The sequence below is a fragment of the Lepisosteus oculatus genome, chromosome 10 (genome assembly GCF_040954835.1).
Source record: "Lepisosteus oculatus isolate fLepOcu1 chromosome 10, fLepOcu1.hap2, whole genome shotgun sequence".
In the NCBI taxonomy this organism is placed as follows: domain Eukaryota; kingdom Metazoa; phylum Chordata; class Actinopteri; order Semionotiformes; family Lepisosteidae; genus Lepisosteus; species Lepisosteus oculatus.
The window spans coordinates 9,123,506-9,140,577 of record NC_090705.1 but is presented as its reverse complement, the minus strand read 5'-3'; the positions used below and the strand labels follow the sequence as shown (position 1 = coordinate 9,140,577).

Sequence of the window (17,072 nt, the reverse complement as noted above, 5' to 3'; positions counted from 1 at the left end):
CCTTGCGGTGCAGTGTGTCGATGCCCCCGAGACTGTATACAGTTTCCCCAGCTCCTGATGTTTGCGTACTCCGGAAATCCCAAAGAGATCTTTTCCACCAGTCAGATCTCATTTCTTGTAAAAAAAAAAAAGAGAAATGAAAATGAAAGCATTACAATTACAACGTTTTAAACAAAATGAACTCACTAACTATAAATAAGTTGGGATTCTAAATAAATGTATACTTGTTTCCCGTAAAATGTTTGAAGACCTACTTTTCTTATAAGTCTATGAGGCTTTTTTTTGTTGGGGGGATAGTGTATATGATGTCCATGCTTTAAGGTTCAAGTTATACATTCTGGAGTTCAAATGTAATCATTCACAATTTAAAACTGATTCTGAATTATTCTGAACTTAATTTCAGTTTCTGAAGCCTTTAAAAAAATAGAGCTTTACTGTACACGGTGGTACTCCAGTCCCTGGAGCAATAAAGTCCGGTCCCCGCCGTAACCTTCAGTAATATTATCGATTCAATTGTATTCTTGCTACGGGTCGTTTTTTAGCCGAAGGGGTCCTTAACGAAGGAAGACCCCTGGGAGCTGCTCCCTGGTCTACAAATGGTAGAGAACCGCTCATCTAGTCTACTTGCATTAATGTCAAGGTTTCGCACAGGTTCACAGCATGCAGCGTGTAAATAAATAAATATGTATGCACTGAAAAGAAAAAGACTCAAATCACCGTTCATCTATTAGAGTACGACAACAAGCAAAATAAATCACAAAACATGATTTTTTGTCTGTCATTGAATATGTGCGGGCGAACATTGGCTGAATCTCACGCCTGTTCAGGAAAAGAAGGAAGAACCGCAATGCTAGCTGCATCAAAAGAAAACCAGCATTTGGCGAAGAGCAACTTGTCTTCACAGCTTCAATGTGCGGTGCTTAGACGCCATCTGCAGGATAAATAGTCTCACACACGTTTTTAAACCGCTGGCGGGATTTCCATTTCTTGAAAAAAAAAAACGTCACAGAATCTTTAATGTCCCGTAACGGGTTACGAAACGAGCAGCGCCGTTAATATTTCTGCCAGAGCACATTCACCTTGTTAACATTGAACCCAAGAATTAAACAAATAATAGCAGTCCGGGTGTTATGGTTTCAGCATTTCAAGGCCAAATATGACACTATAAAATCAATTAAAATATAAGGATTTGCAAATTATAAGAGGCAACAGACTACACCTTAAAATATGAAACATTTAGGGATGTTTTTTAAAAGCCGGCAGAGAAAATCAAGAACTTCTTTGAATTGTGTTAACTTTCCTCTAGGGTTAAGCACTACATACTCAGTGTGATCAAAAAAAAACCTGAGACCAGAATTACTGATTTATAATCTCAGAGGTGGGTCCAGGAGTCATAAGAAAAAGACCAAAGGATTGTGTAAAAAAGGTGTTTGTTTACTTAATGTGCTCTTTGTTAAGAAAATACTTGTAAAAAAAAAGAGGTGAAAAAAGACATTCCATTGAAGAATGAACAAACTCCATCCTGTGTTACTATCGCACAGACTCAAAACTAGACTTAAACAGAATAACCTGCTACACCAGGAGTGTCCGTTCAATACTCCGATATCCTCCCTGGCACCAACTGATGGACAGGAAGGAAATTTCCATTTAAAGCAGAGATGAGTCAGGGTCTGAAACCCGTCACTGTTCCGACCACGGACAGATGCCCGTGTCGGGTCTTGTAGGAGACCCCATGCGATGTGGTAAGAGCTGGAGAAAACAGAAGACGTAGTATGGGAAAACACACAGGGGTTTAATAGTGCACAAAATAACAGTGACAGTCCGCGAGACAGTGAACGGGGGAGACAAAGAACCGCATCCAAATCCAAAAGGGTCCAAAGGCAGGTCAGGGCCCAGTCCGGGAGTCCATCAGCGAGTAATCCATCCTGGGACGCGACAAGGTTAAAATCCCCCGGGAAGGGGGAAAACACGAACAGACAAAACATGGAGATCCGAGGGTGATGTGGGCGAGATCCCCCAAACCCCGGGCTCAGGAAGCAGGAGGTGTCGGGGATGAGGCCTGTGCCCTCAGGAGACAGACGTAGGGTATCCTGGTGCCAGGCGGGCCTCGCGACGTGCTTAATACACATAATCGGGGGCGGAGCAGTGGCTCTGTGGCTAAGGATCTGCGCCTGTGGCTGGAAGGTTGCCGGTTCGAATCCCGTGACCGGCAGAGGAATCCTACTCTGTTGGGCCCCTGAGCAAGGCCCTTAACCCCAGGGGCGCTGTAAAATGGCTGACCTTGCGCTCTGACCCCGAGCTTCTCTCCCTGTCTGTGTGACTCATGGAGAGCAAGCTGGGGTATGCAAAAATTCCTAATGCAAGAAATTGTAAAGGGTTAATAACAAGGTACACCTGGGGAGTTAACGACAATGACAGGAATGATAACGTGAGTAATGGAGCGCCCTCTAGGGAGGGTTGTCGGGCCTGACAGTCACAGCGTGATGGAACAAACATAACGACTAGACTGTTGGATTCACAACAGATGAGACAGACACAAATCTACCCATACGTACATTGGTACGACACTGTAACGATACATTCCATATAAAAATACAAAGAAAGTGACTTTGTCAGGGGTTTTATGGCAACAAATTTTTACATTCCATATAAAAATACAAAGAAAGTGACTTTGTCAGGGGTTTTATGGCAACAGGTGAGTAAAAAAGGTGAAAAGGTTTGTGACAGACCTCAGAAGAGGTCTTGTGACGAGGGTGTGCACCAGTCCTTTGTCAGACTCGGCGGTATCATCAGACCCCTCCCAAGAAGATAAGCTTGCATTCACTGAAACAAGCTTTGCCTTTTAAATCCCCCTTAATCTGTTAATGTAATTTGCTTTGCGTATGTACCCATGGGCGCAGCCAGGAATGAGCATTTCTCCGTAGTTCACAGGTAATCAGTAAACATTGGACCAGTCATAGCATGACAAGTCCAGGACTGGATTATATTTACTGAGCCCCTGAGCCCTGCCACAACAGTAGGCAGCTGGTTTGGTTGGCTGGTCGGACTGGTTTGTCCCATTGGTTAGTTATCCCACCTCTAACCACTGACTTTCGTCCCACGCGCAAAGAACGTCACAATGAAGTCACTCTTTTATACATCTGGAGCTCAGCTCATTGACACATAAATCTGCTTAATGTGAATGATTGCTGCTCATTTTCTTCAAGGTGGATGGTGATAACTGCTAGTTCAAACCCAATCTCCCAAACCTACACGCTCTTGTGTATATAGTGAGGGCTGTAGTGTGATACACGTAGGAGCTTGGATTTCGACTATGATACTACGCTTCGGAGATCCCACTGGTTTTTTTTTCTCCATGTGTGTGTTGCAACAATTTTAGGCCTGTCTAATAGTGGGCCAGCACTGACGCAGTCTCTGTATGTCTACTGGGATAGCTTAAAATGTAAGGCAAAGTAACATCTCCAAAGTGTCTGCAGACCATTGAATAAAAAGCAACCTTGGATAATTAAGCATACTGTAAGATAAATGAAGGCATAATGTCTTCAAATTCTCACAATAAGCCAAGGGAAAACTTTGGCTCTTGAATAGGAGACCACAGATGTAAAAAACAATCTATTTAAATCAGCTTGGGTCATTACTTCAATGCTTACTACAATATGGTGCCGCATGTTGTATCATTTGTAATAACCACATCCAGACAGGTACTTCTTTTTTTTTTTACAACAACATTTCTTTATTAACCCTTTACAATTTCTTGCATTAAGAATTATCTTTTCGCATACCCCAGCTTACTCTCCATGAGACACACAGACAGGGAGAGAGCCTGGGGTCAGAGCGCAGGGTCAGCCATTGTACAGCACACCTGGAGCAGTTGGGGTTAAGGGCCTTGCTCAGGGGCCCAACAGAGTAGGATTCCTCTGCCAGCTGTGGGATTTGAACCGGCAACCTTCCAGCCACAGGCGCAGATCCTTAGCCACAGAGCCACCACAGGTACTTCTAGAGTGTTACATGGGACCCTCTAGGAAATTTGTACCTCGATTTCAATACCTCTGTTCAGCACTTTCCTGCTAGGCATATGTACAGTAGTTCAGGCTTTACAACTTCAGAAGATAAAGAGCTTTGGAGTCATATTTCAGGCATACTGTAACCATACAAAGATTAAACGTGGTTTTCATTCACATAGGTAATATCTGACACAACTAGAGAATAAATAATAAATAATTGCATTGTAAATCTCTGCACTGCAAAAGGGCGGTAGGTCCAGACAAGATGGAGATCCTGTGCATGAACTACATTTCCCAGAATGCTGTGTGGGGCGTGAGCTGCCGCCCTTATTTAAAAACACCGGAAATTGAAGCTCTGTTAAGGTGGTTTGATTTGTTGTTTGAATACTAAATACCATGTGAAACTTAGGAATTGGGAGTTTTTGAAGTGAGTATCTTTGGAAGACGTCAAAGAGTCTTTACTGCGAAAGCTGGTAAGCAGCTCAGTAGCCCGTTTATTGATAGAGGCTGAGGAAGTCTAGGCTTTCATTCTGTCTTGGTGGTTTTGCATTGTTTCCTCACAGTGTATTTATTTTGAAAGGCTGGTTTTGTACCTTGGGGCTTTGCTTTTGTGAGACCTGAAGATAAATTCGCTTTCTGCGACACCCCCAAACCGCAGGTGTGCCGCAGTATGGGCGGTAACACTTTCTGATTCCCTAAAAAGCGACTTTGAAAGGAAAAGACATTGTCCCAGCTTCAGGACAGTAAACATTACACATACACAGACGTATGCGACAAGGCATACGGCAGATCAACATTAATGCGTTTAACGTTGTACAATTATCTTTAAAAGGCTGCATATCACTAACGGGAACGTGCAGTAAGAAAACATAATTTTGTGGGTTTATTGATGCGCAAAAAGCCTTTATTCAGTATTGACTACAGACTCAGCATGCTGTGTTGGCTATACATTATATGCTTGCATGTCCCATAGTGTAAAGTATGACTCACAACTGTAAATACTCGTTGAAAGTAGCCGCATGTGACGGAATATATATTTTTATTTGTTTTTCTTCAACAAAGAACACCCAGGAAGTGCAGAATACAACTGCTAATGTTATTCTTCACTCCACTAGATGGAGGTACTGTAACTGTATTTATTACCTTCACAGCGTCTGTCCGCTATGATCAGAAGATGATCGTGTGCTTTGCTCCCACTCCTTGTCAGTCTGCTGGAAAATGATGTATACCATTATATTATATATTATATTTTTGTACCAGCTTGATACCAGCTCGTGTGTTCTTCTTACCTTCAGCAAAATGCTAATTATTTCGATCATATCCATCGAGAAATACGATGTGTGAAGTGTTAAAATGTGACGTTCGAACGTATTTCAATATATATATATAATTGCAATTTATTTGGCTTAAGTTAGAGGAAATCTCTAGTGAACATCCTCCTAGCAGCCTCTAGGCGCTTATATCACAGTATTTAAAGTGTTGCTGCACTTTAAAGGTTCCTTTACATTTGTATTTTGAAGTTTTATAGTCTTGCTCTTTTTAAAAAAAAAATACGAGACCTCCCAGCCTTAAAAGTAGGCTTTGCTTCGCTGGTCTGACACACAAACGTCCGAAACATTAGTCTTCATCTTAATGAGGGCAAGGGGTGGAAGACGGCGAAGGTTAGTTATAACGCTGGAACGTGTGAAATTAAGCGAGAAGGAAGTCGGGCAGGACACGGTGGGTTTAGTCTGGAAACCCCGGTGCCGGTACCGGTCGCAGCCGGGGGAGTTTGCGGTCTTTGCGGCGCGCGCGCTTCGTGCTCCCCTCCCTCTCGCGACGGAGTGACGTCATCAGGAGGGGGGTGTCTCGCATATTCTTCTTCACCACGCAGAGCAGCGAAGAGATACACGATAACGAGGAGCCCGCTTTCTCCAAGTCCAATTGGCCCGGGAGATTGTGAACAACAGTGTTGCTCTTTCCTTGACTGGGGTTTTTTTTTTTGTTTACCCAAGATTGCGTGTATGCAAGGCCGAAACCGAACAGAGTAAGTTTTCCTCTTCCACATCCACACATAAACATCTTTTTTTTGTTGTGTTTTTTTTTTTTACAACTCTTTGCTATGCGGGGAAATTGCGTGCGTGCGATGGGGGCTGGAGGGGTTAGGGAAGCCGCGACAGTTCTCAGTGGCAGACTCAGGGGAGAAAGTTGTGTTTTCCTTCTTTGAAGCGACCGCCCTCATCCGTTGTGCAGGGGAGAAGGCTGTGCAGAGCGAGTGTTGTGCAGTGAGCAGCCCGGAGAAAGTAAAGCGATCGGATTGTGCAGTTTATTTAAAGAGGCTAATCACAAAGACGAATCTTTGCATGACCCAGATTACATATTGTTTTTCCCCCCTCGGCAGCCACCTGCAGCCTGTGAAATAAAATCCAGTTTGCACGCAGATATGAACGCCTCTGCCGTTCCTCCTCGACTGCAGCAGTCTTTGCAATAAGTGATCGTGTCGGGGGTGTCCGGTTATGCGATACTGTCACAGTTAACTCACGGTACAGTGGATGCATTCAGTTCACTTCACTGCGTGTTACCCTAACTAAAGCCCCTGAATTAATTACCCTGTCTCTTAGATTTTGCGCGCTTACAAAACATGTTTTACTTCGTTAGATGCGTTTGATTGTAATATAACGCAGATATAGTTGCAAGATAATTGCAGATTAACTGCGTGCAATTAGTGTGAGTGGGAAGTGCCGTCGTCTTTTACATACATATGTTTTCCTAGTTGGGGGGAAAAAAAAACTGCCCCTTTCAACTTTAAAAAAAAAAGGGGGGTTTGTTACGCTTGAACACGTGACAAAGCGATCGGGTTAGATATTGCGGGTGGGGTGTAAAAGTTAAAGGCTGGAAATGGTGGAACCCGCGACAAATTCGCCTGCAGTGAACTGGTCCATAGAAGCGTTGGAACGGTCTGTAAATTATTCTATACACTGGTGTTGCACGCTGGACAGACCGCTGTTTAACAACTCCAGGTTGTTAAATGTGAACGGTTATACCAGGCACATTTCACCGTTAGTAATTCAATGAATTCGGACTTTTTACATTACGTGATGGGTGGGGATTGTGCCTCGTTAACATAGAGTTGCTGTGCGTTTTTGTTTTTATTCCTTTAAAAACTAATCTTAGGATGCAGTATATTCTAGGAGCCCTGCCAGTGATTTTATCGACATCATAAACGACATCATGACCTCATTGATTTAGGTCAAAGTCTCAGACCTTTGCTTTTTTTGATGTTCTGCCACACCCCATCGATCCATTTACTAACCGCTCGTATCCAGTGCAGGGTCACGGGGGCGCCGGTGCCTATCCCAGCAAGCAACAGGTGCAAGGCAGGGTACACCCTGACTGGGATGCCAGTCCATTGGCAGGACACGCATACAGACGCACACCGTGACCAGTTTTTCCAGAAGCCAGTTCACCTATTTGCATGTCTTTGGACTGTGGAGGGGAGAACAGCACAAGGAGGAAACCAATCTGAGCAAGGGGGAGAACATACAAACTCCACACAGATAGTACCCCAGGATTTGAACCCGGAGCTCTAGCACTGCAAGACAGCAGTGCTAACCACTATGCCACTGTGACATCCTCTGCCTCAGCCGTTAGTGGCAGACTCAGTTCTTACAGTTTGTACTTCTGGCACGCAGGGTGTCATCTGTGAGTGTTTGATTGTGGTCTTAGCACACAGTTATGTTGCTTCTCTTTTCATTAAGCACTTCTCCCACTCACAGTCACAGGTCCTGTCCAGCTTTTAAAGGGCTGCCTTGTCTTTCAAAGCACCGATTATGCGCTGAACACACCTTAACAGTGCTGAAGGGAGGCCTTGAAATGCATTATTTCCAGAAATCTATCGGTGCCAAAAGTAGATCACTTTTCTCTTGATATCTCAGGGGTCCTTTCACCTTGTCCACAACCACCTTTTTCTGAGGAAGAAACATGGGTTAAAATATGCAGGGCAGTTACTACAGGTCTTTCATTGCATTGAAGCTGTTTTGTTTAAAATCCTGTTTGGATCTGTATCTCTTCTGGCAAGGGGCATTGCAATGTTTTGTGGTTTGTGTAGAACAAACATGTGCAGAATTGATTTTGGTGTGTGCAGATAAATGTTAGCTTCTTAAGCTATTTTATTTTATAAGCAAGTGTTTGGTAGGAGGAGAGATTCTGTTAATGAAATGGATGGTTCATAATATTCAGAGCTTCCAGACCCTGGCAGAGTTAAAACAAACATGTTGTAGTTATTTCTTCATTTAAGGCAGCTAGTGACTGTTTCTGAATAATGTTTTATTTAATCTCATACCAGTACAGCTCCACAAGCCTCATTTTATTCAGTGTTGGCATCTAAGAGCTAATGAATCCATAGAGGCAAAAAAAGTGGCTTAAAGTAAACTTCACATAATTGGAGAAGATGGGAAGAATTACAGAGGACTCTTTAATAGCAAAACATTTTAAGTTTGGATGCAGAAATTTGAAACCTTCAGTATAAAGCAGAAAATAAAATCATAAATAGCTGGTGCTGCTAAAAAGCCTTTTTAAGAAGGGTTAGGCTGATTTGGTTGCCAATTTCCCAACGTTTGCATTTTTATCCCTCTTATCTATACTGAAAACGTTTTTTTTTTGTCATTTGACCACTGTAACTCTGCTTTAGTAGGTAAGTGGTTTGATGTCATTCTCTGAAAATGCTGAGGTTTTGAATATACTGTAAATGATCATGAACGAATGAAACTTGAGCATCAGAAAATAATATAAACAATCGCTGTTCTGTCAAGTGTCTAATTTGACAGAGGTATTAGTATTGATTAAAAATATAGTTTTATGGAAGATTCTGTTAAAATGATTGTCAAGGTAAAAAAAAACGAAAACCTCAGCCACCTATTTTAAAATAATAAATGCAGCTTGCTTTCATTATTATAATAAAATGGGTATCGCCAAAAGTGATCCCACAGATCCCCAATCTGGCAGAAAAACTAGGAAAACTTGTAACTTATTGATCCATTAAGGAAATAATATGCTCAGCTAAGGTATCTCTTGTATATCTCTATCTACAAATAATTCAATTTAAATTGTTAGGAGTTTTTAGACATTGACACTTTAATGGTTACCTGGATTGTGTCTCCGGGAGCAGAGATGGATGATATAAATTATACTGAACTGCACACTGCCAAATTTGATGACGCAACATAAATGCTTAAGTATTGTAAAGGGGGATCATTGCTTTAAACATTCTGGAAATGTAATTAATATGATAAGCGAAATGCGTGGGTTCAGTAGAGTATAATATAGCACCAGTGAGTGCACAGAGACCAGACATTTTGTGCTTTAAAAAAAGCAGATTTCTAAGAATTAAAAAAGTTCTTTACCTATTCCGAAAGTCCAGAACAGGGCTGATCAGCTTGTAGCCCCTCTACTCTACCACATTACACTATGTTGCTACAGCTAGCATATTAAATGTTGCGTTTAAAATGAGTAAATTTAGAAGCTGGTGGTTTCAAGCGTACTGCAGTGGAATGGGTTGGAGTAGTACAGTAGCTCTGGTCTAGAAGATACTGAATGAGATATGGCAACAAACTGTTTCTATTTTGGTTTAGGGGGTGGTGTCTGAGTGAAACCTTGATTGAAGTTTCTAAAATCACAAAAGCAGTAAGTTAGGTGATTTCACAAGTTCTTTTAAAGTTACAGTAATCAGCTGAACACAGGCAAGGGGAAAGGGGCGGTCTTGCCCAGGCTGTAACGAAGGAATGAGACAGAATCCCACTAGACAGCTTCCAGACCTGGGTCAAATCGCATGTCAGGGATGTACAGCTTGTAATACTTCTAGTAGTGGCTGTGTGCTACAGGCCTGTCACTTTCATCATAGCAAAGCGCCCTCTTGATGAGCCATGTTGTTCATGTGAACATGACACATTGACCTCTGTCATGCGATGGTGGGGAGATTGACTCCACTGCATGGGGTCTTGTGTGCTCTCCCTGTGTTCGTGTGGGTTTCCTTCCAGGCGCTCTGGTTTCCTCCTACGGTCCAGAGACATGCCGGCAGGTCCCGGCTGTGTGAGTGTGGGCGTGCCTGGGTCTGCCCTGCGATGGGCTGGCATCACATCCAGGGCGGACCTCACCCCGCGCCTGTTGCTTGCTGGGATAGGCTCCAGCTCCCCTGGGACCTTGAATTGGGCACAGCAGTTGAGAAAACGGATGGGTGGATGCAATGGCGGTGCGCCGACTGCAAAAAATATCTTTTCTTAACAATTGTCCATTTCTTGTGGTCATCTATAAGAGAAGTGTTTCTTTCTCGGTATATTATCAGATGAATGAGGGAGTGTAAAAAAAGGAAGTGTTTTTTCTTCTCATTGTCATGATGTTATTACGGGTGTTTGTAAGGGTGTTAACCCCAGCGTCTTACTTGTTGCAAAGCTAATATTTACCCTGTCGACAGTCCCTTCCCTTAATTCGGACAGGGCAGTAACCTAATCGGCTGTGAAGTAGGACTGCTGGCACAAAATGGCCGATGGGTGCCGCTCCTCAGTAGTGGCTGAAGAAGGTTCTCTCATTTATGTTTCGTGCTTTGAGGTACTATAGGATGAAAAGCTGTTTATATTAATTATTAATACTAACAATTAATAGCATCCAGTGGGCTGTGTGGTTGGTTTTGGAAACGTACTTTGAAGGGCTGGTAATCCTTTCGTGAGCTTTTCAGAGTCTCCCGGGGAAAAGAAATGTGTATTTTGAAAACCGGACGTGAATATTGCCTTGTATATTTGTCAGGTAATTTATTTAATTACAATTCTAAATGGTATTTATCATTCTTAAAGCATGAGGTGGCTCACTTTCATCTCGCTTCAGTCTAGAATGTCTGTTTATCGGACGTGTTTCAGAATAGTGTGACAAAAGTGAAGAGAAATATAATAAAGAGGCTCTTGGCATCATCGGGTTACATCCAGCTCGACATCTGGCAGCAATGTAATGAGTTAGAAGCACCTGTTTTTGTCACTTGCATGGCTGTCGAAAATCATGTTATGCTAGTTTGCTACAGTATGTGGTTTTCAGCAATGTAAAAAAAAAAGATTACAAGTTCTACTGTATGCTGAGTTCTGAGTTTCAGTCGCTCTGCGGAAGACTTTGATCAAAATGGGTTTCGTGAGCTACAAGGAAGTGGGTTAGGTTAGATGCGTTTCCATAGTGATAGGCCATGAAGGCTGTTGAGAAAGGAACAGAGTAGCATCTAGGATCCCAATTTAAAAATACACATCAATTTATGAAATAATATAACTAACTTCCAGAACTTTTTGCCTTTGCCTCTGGTCCTCCTATTGGAAGTAAGCGATTCATCTCGTAAATATTACATGGAAAAGAATAGAGATCAAGAGAAACTGGGTAGAGTCTACTCAGAAGCTCTGTAGTTTTTAATTTTTTGAAAAATGGGGCTTTTGGAAAGCCTGTCTTCCATTCTCAAATGGGGGGTAGTTGCACAGACTGAGATTCAGGTACGGCAGTATCCCTGAACTTTGGGGAATCCATCCATAAACTTTCTTCAGTTACTTGCAAAAAACTTTCTCCTAGCCGAGAAGAAAAGCCTGTGGGGAAAAAAAAAATAATCTTCAAGTCAATAGTTCTTGAGGATAACATTTGTTCCTGAAATTTTATGACTAAGGTTTTCATTGTTTTCTTTGGAAAACAAAAGGGTTTTAGCTTCACCTTACAGAAATGAGTGAAAGTAGCCTATGAACATTCCCGTTTTCTTGGATTTTAAGGGTATCCAGCAAAATAAAAGGTAGAAGAATATTTATGGCTCTTCTCCGTTTAATGTTCTCCTTAAAAAAAGGTGTATGGGAGAGAAGAAGCACTCTTTCAGCACATGCCATTTGTTAAATTGACAATATGCTGAATTATTGCAATAATGATAGCCTAAAGTGAATGAATTTTCATTATAATGCAATTAAAAATTGCTTCTGACCATTTTCAAAGGCGATTAGACGAGAAAGCGTTGCATGTGCTGTATTTTGCCTGGAATGCCGGGAATTTTAAAGTACCAAATTCAACATAAAATACATATTCCAAAAAAGAATGGGCCATAGTGAATGAGTGGCTAAAAATATGGTTTTGTGCACGTTGTGGTCTCCAAAATCAACAGTGGTCGTTGGGAAAAGATGACAAAAATGCAGCAGTCTTCATGCGCTTGCTTGGCAATCTTTCTGGAGTTCTTTTTTTTTTTTACAATTTTGTATGTGTAACATTAAACAGAACGGAACAGCGCAAAAACCACAGGTAGAAAAAATCATGCAGAAGAGGGGAACTCGCACAAAAAGGGGGCAGAGAAGGATTGTTAAACACATGTACGAAAAGAAAGGGTGTCTGGCATTCAAGTGCAGTTTTGTTTACATTTCTATAAGGAATTGGAAATCTCCACAAAGCAAGTTATAGCACAGTAGATTTGGCAGTATTGCACAGTTAAATGGTCTCCTTGACATGAAAAAACATGACATTTTCATTTAATTTCCTTCTCTTGAGCAAAGAGTTTGACAGACCGGGTAGAAATAATTCACTCTTCCCATACTGATGTCACGAGCGTAGTTACCTTTCCATGATCCAGAATAAACCTTTAATGATTGTTGTTTCTTTAACTTTCAGCAATTTAATGTATGCATGAAATCAATATTTTGTATGTATTAGGAATATTTGAAATAATTCTGCTCTTGCTTCTTGATGCCATTTGACAAACTGCCCAGGAGACCTGTAAATAGACAAAATGTACAAAAGCATGCGATTCTTTCATTCTTGGTGTATCTGTTTAGTAACTGCATGTACAAGACAAAATTAGAGGTCTAAAGCAAACCTGAAATGTCTGTTCTACATACAGTATAAGATGTACTGCATTATACCAGTTTGTATATTGCTCTAAGTCTTCTGAGAATAACATGTTAACCCTAGTGCTTTGCAAGGGGTTAGTCTTTTTCATTTATCTTGAGTCAGCAGAAAGGGCTTCTGAGCCTATAGTGACCTGACACATTTTTTTATTTCTCTTCTGCTTTTTTGGTTTCATTTTTCTAGTTCATTTCCTAATGCCACACAGGCACTCTTTCTTATGGGAAAAAGTGTAATCTTTCATGACGCTGATGCTCTTGCACGATAAGCGAAGGTGCAGTACATTACAATAACAAACCAGAATTTATTTGCTCTTCATTCTAGTTTCAAGTGGCAAGATTTAAGCATTCTTAAGGAGCACCGATACGTCTTTTGCAAATGAAGTAGTTTCACATTTGCCTGTGATTTGTTTTACTGGATGTTTTAAAATCAGATTTGTAAAATGGCCTAGGTGACATCTCCTTAATAGAAGTATTATTTCCATAGATGCTGTCTACATACACAGGACAGAGGTTAATATTATTTAAAAATATAACATTTTGCAATCTTGTAATCTGCTTTTGTTATGGTAGGCGAGCAGGTAAAGGCTTTGTGATATTGTGTTTCGTGGCAGGTTTAAATCAAACTGTATTACTCCACACAGGTGCCTTTTACTTCCACTATGAAACAACAATAACAAAAAACATATTCAAGAAAGGCTATAATGAATGATTATTATACAGTGACCAGATTCACATTTCTGTGGAACTTCACATTTCTGCGGTGATTGACAGATTACAAGTATTATACTATAGCTCTTAATTACTGTAGATATGTTTATGTGTGCTTGCCCTCAAAATGGCATACAGACTGTATCAGAATATGAATGTGTTTTAAGCAATCCAAATGTTTGCATATGCCTCTTTACGGCACTAAAATACTTTAATATACATTAATTTGCATTCCTGTGTCATCATGTCTATTTTGTGCTGTATATAACGGGTTTTACTTGTCACAGGTGTGTACATATACTGTATGCATTCGCAACAGGACCGTGCAAACAATTTTAAAATTAAGCATTTGGCTCATGTCTGTTGTAGAGTAGGATTCAGTCCTGAATATTTGCTGCGTTATTGAAACAAGGTTTTTTTAGCTGAATGTCTCGCATAAGCTGTCATAGTTCCAACCAAGTTCTTTTTAATGGTGGTTTATGATCGCCGAGCTTGTGCTGGTATTTCAAATCTTGGAGTGGAATTGGATTGAGACAATATGCCTGGTTATTTCTGGACCAAACAAAGAACCAAACTTTGAATAAAAAAAGTCACAATATGATAAGACACGGATGCCTAATTTAGAATTTCTCATTTGGAAGTATAACAAGATGTTTGAATTGAAATGTCTGCGACAAATGGTTTTAAAGACGCTGTTTCAATGTCTGTATAGTGCGTGGCTGATGTGTAGGGGTATTTAAGCACAGAAGACAAGAAATCCAGGACTGATGTTATGACCTTTCTACAGCAGGTTCATTATCTTTCAAGTCTTTCTTTACCAAAAGTATTCAAAAGATATATACATATGCTAATTCTTTAAGTATTCTGCTAATTTGTCAGGCGTGAAGCGTACCACCTATTTTGTACAACACAATGGAAAGCAAATTTTGATGTAAATCTAAACAGGATCAATGTGCTGAGAGGAAATCATCCTCAACATTTTTATTGAATAGTCTTATGGAAAAGGAGAGAAATGCATTTCACTATAACCACTTCAATGTACTATCAAGGACCTTGAATGGGTGATCTTCTGTAGGTGACGTCAAACGTTGCTTGAAAGGGTTTAGAAACAGAGAATGGCTTAAACTTGGAAAGTGTTAAAACACAAAGTCAACTGGCAGACCACAAAGTCTTTTATTTTTTTTAATTGAATGTTCTGAAAAAGAGGTGAAGAATCTGTTCCCAAAACATCATGGGTGTATTACCCTCGAGCTGCCTTGAGCTTTGGTGTGTAGAAATATGCAGGCATGCAGTCACGTTGCAGTTCTTGTTTGTGATTATTAAGAATTTATACTGAAAGCAAAGGATAGGCCACCCTCCTAATGAAGTGCATTAACATATCGAAAGAAGAACGTCAAATATTCTGTGTTGAGTGTGAGGTTAGATTTCTTATTCCGTTATTGACAGGGTTGTCATTTTTATATCCACTGTATATTTTTGTGCTTTATTTAAAAGTTGCTTTTGCCAATAAAAAGCTCTTTTTTTTTTACCCTTCCCATTTCCAGTCATTCCATTTCCTAAATCTTCCCAGATTTCTGGTCAGTGTTTTCTGGCTGCTCTTGAAAAGATTAAGTATATAATGTACTGAAACACTTTTTTTTTTCTTGAAATAAGTGTGTAGGTTGAAAGGATGCCAGTGCAGCAGACAGGGAGTGATGGTGAATGTGACTCATCTATGCGAAATGTTTTGTTTATACAACTGGAGCACTTTAGAAAGGAGTGTTCCGTACAGCATGACTGATGCTCTGCTGTGTCAGAATATTAATGTGTGAAGACGATGACACTGAACTGCCCAGCATATTACTTTATGCTGGAGCACATTAAGCATCATTTTCAAATCACTGTCAGTAATTTAGTTCTATTTAAAAGCACACTTTTCCTTTTGTTGATGGGTGCAGAGGGTTAAGTGATTTTAACTAAGCACAGCGCTTTTGTTCATTTGCATAGAGCTTTGGTAGCCTTGTTAAACAATGCAAAAGGGTTAGTTGCTCAGTTATTACTACTTAATTACCTGTCAGGCTTGTAAAATAGAAGAATTTATAGGAGATTGAGTGTTTTAGGGTCTCTGTAGTTTGGTAACAGGGTGTGAACAATGCACAAAATGCACATTGTTATTGGTTTTAAATGTCTTCTTCAGCAGGTGATTGGAGTACTACAGTTAAGCCCAGTCCATACTTGAATGGTCTGTCAAGATCGCTGGTTCCCTAAAGAATTCCTAGTTAGCTGGAAGTCCTTCCTCAAGTGGTCTTTATAAAAACGTGTTTCTCAGTGGATATAGTAGCAATCTGCTTTTTTAAATGTATTATTTGTAATACTTCTTTCCAGAACTGCTCCCTTCCAGCCTTTTTTCTCCCCCAAACAGCTATTTGAATTGAAGGAGAATTGTTCATTATGTTGCCTTCTGTGATCTGGGTTGTGGTCCGAGACAAGGACAGATATCCACGTACATTCGTACCAAGCTCTATGGATCAGCATGTCCGCCTGAGTGTTTCTCACAACGGCTAGCGAAGCCCCTAGCTCTCTTGAGTTTCACCGTAATAGAATATATCCGTCCTTCGAATTTCTTTTCACCCAGTGCTGGATGTGATGAGGTCAGGCTCTGTAGTTGCCCCTGTGTGCTTTTTTCAGTAACGTGGTGTGCAGCAATACGAACGATTCAGCGACTGGAACAAATCAGAAGAAATGACCTCGGCCTTTCTCACCCCATTGAACGAACTCTGCGTGTGCCTTCGTGAATACAAAAGGGGTCTGGATTTGTACATCGAGTTTCCTTTACATGTTTCTCTGAATGTTTGCACAGCAGAATATCTTTGCAACATGTTTTAGTAGCAAAACTACTGCTGGAATGGGTCACATGATTGCCAGCATTAAAACATGGATCTCAGTAGTGTTCTTCCTCTTGGAAAATGTTCTTAATAACCAAATCAGTAATGTGGGCTAGAAGATTCTGGGAAGACCTCGATCACTCTAGCTACATTATTTGAATAGACCCCAGCACAGTAAATACAGTAACTTTAAAGATTTGAAGTAATGATTATGATCTGTCTGTGGCTCCTGCACCATTGAAGCTCCTTCAGTTTTTCCCCACATTCAACCGTTTTTCACACGGGCTTGCGTCTGGTTTTCCATCAGCCAGCCTTGGAGAGCGCAGCCTCAGGGAGCATTTTAATCCAAACACTTTGATACCCTGTTTATAATCATCTGCGCTTCAGTCCTACCAGGTTGTGGCAGATCCTTGCTTCGGAGAAGAGCTCGACAGCCCTAGGGGGGACCCCAACACCTCGAATTAAAGCGCCCGTCCATTGCAACAGGAAACGGACAGCTCCCCAGTCAAACTGTAGGAGTCGCTGCAGAGCAGCAGGTTGGTGAACATGATTTCCGCTCTGGCCAGATTTCTCTGGTTTCCGCTTCTTCTAACAGGGCTGGTGTCCCACTCACCCGAATA

General features: G+C 41.0%; 1 protein-coding gene across 3 annotated transcripts in view; it reads left to right on the top strand.

The window, feature by feature from the left end:
- The first annotated feature begins 4,390 nt into the window (after positions 1-4,390).
- ncaldb (neurocalcin delta b) overlaps positions 4,391-17,072 on the top strand; it is a 96,005-nt gene continuing 83,323 nt past the window's right edge. The window contains exons 1-2 of one of the 3 annotated variants that reach the window (XM_015357976.2): positions 4,391-4,477; positions 16,840-16,988. The gene's annotated coding sequence lies outside the window, so the exon portion shown is untranslated. Of the gene's footprint in view, positions 4,478-5,850; positions 6,031-16,839; positions 16,989-17,072 lie in introns of those variants that run through there. The other 2 variants (XM_015357975.2, XM_015357977.2) reach the window with 2 other exon arrangements.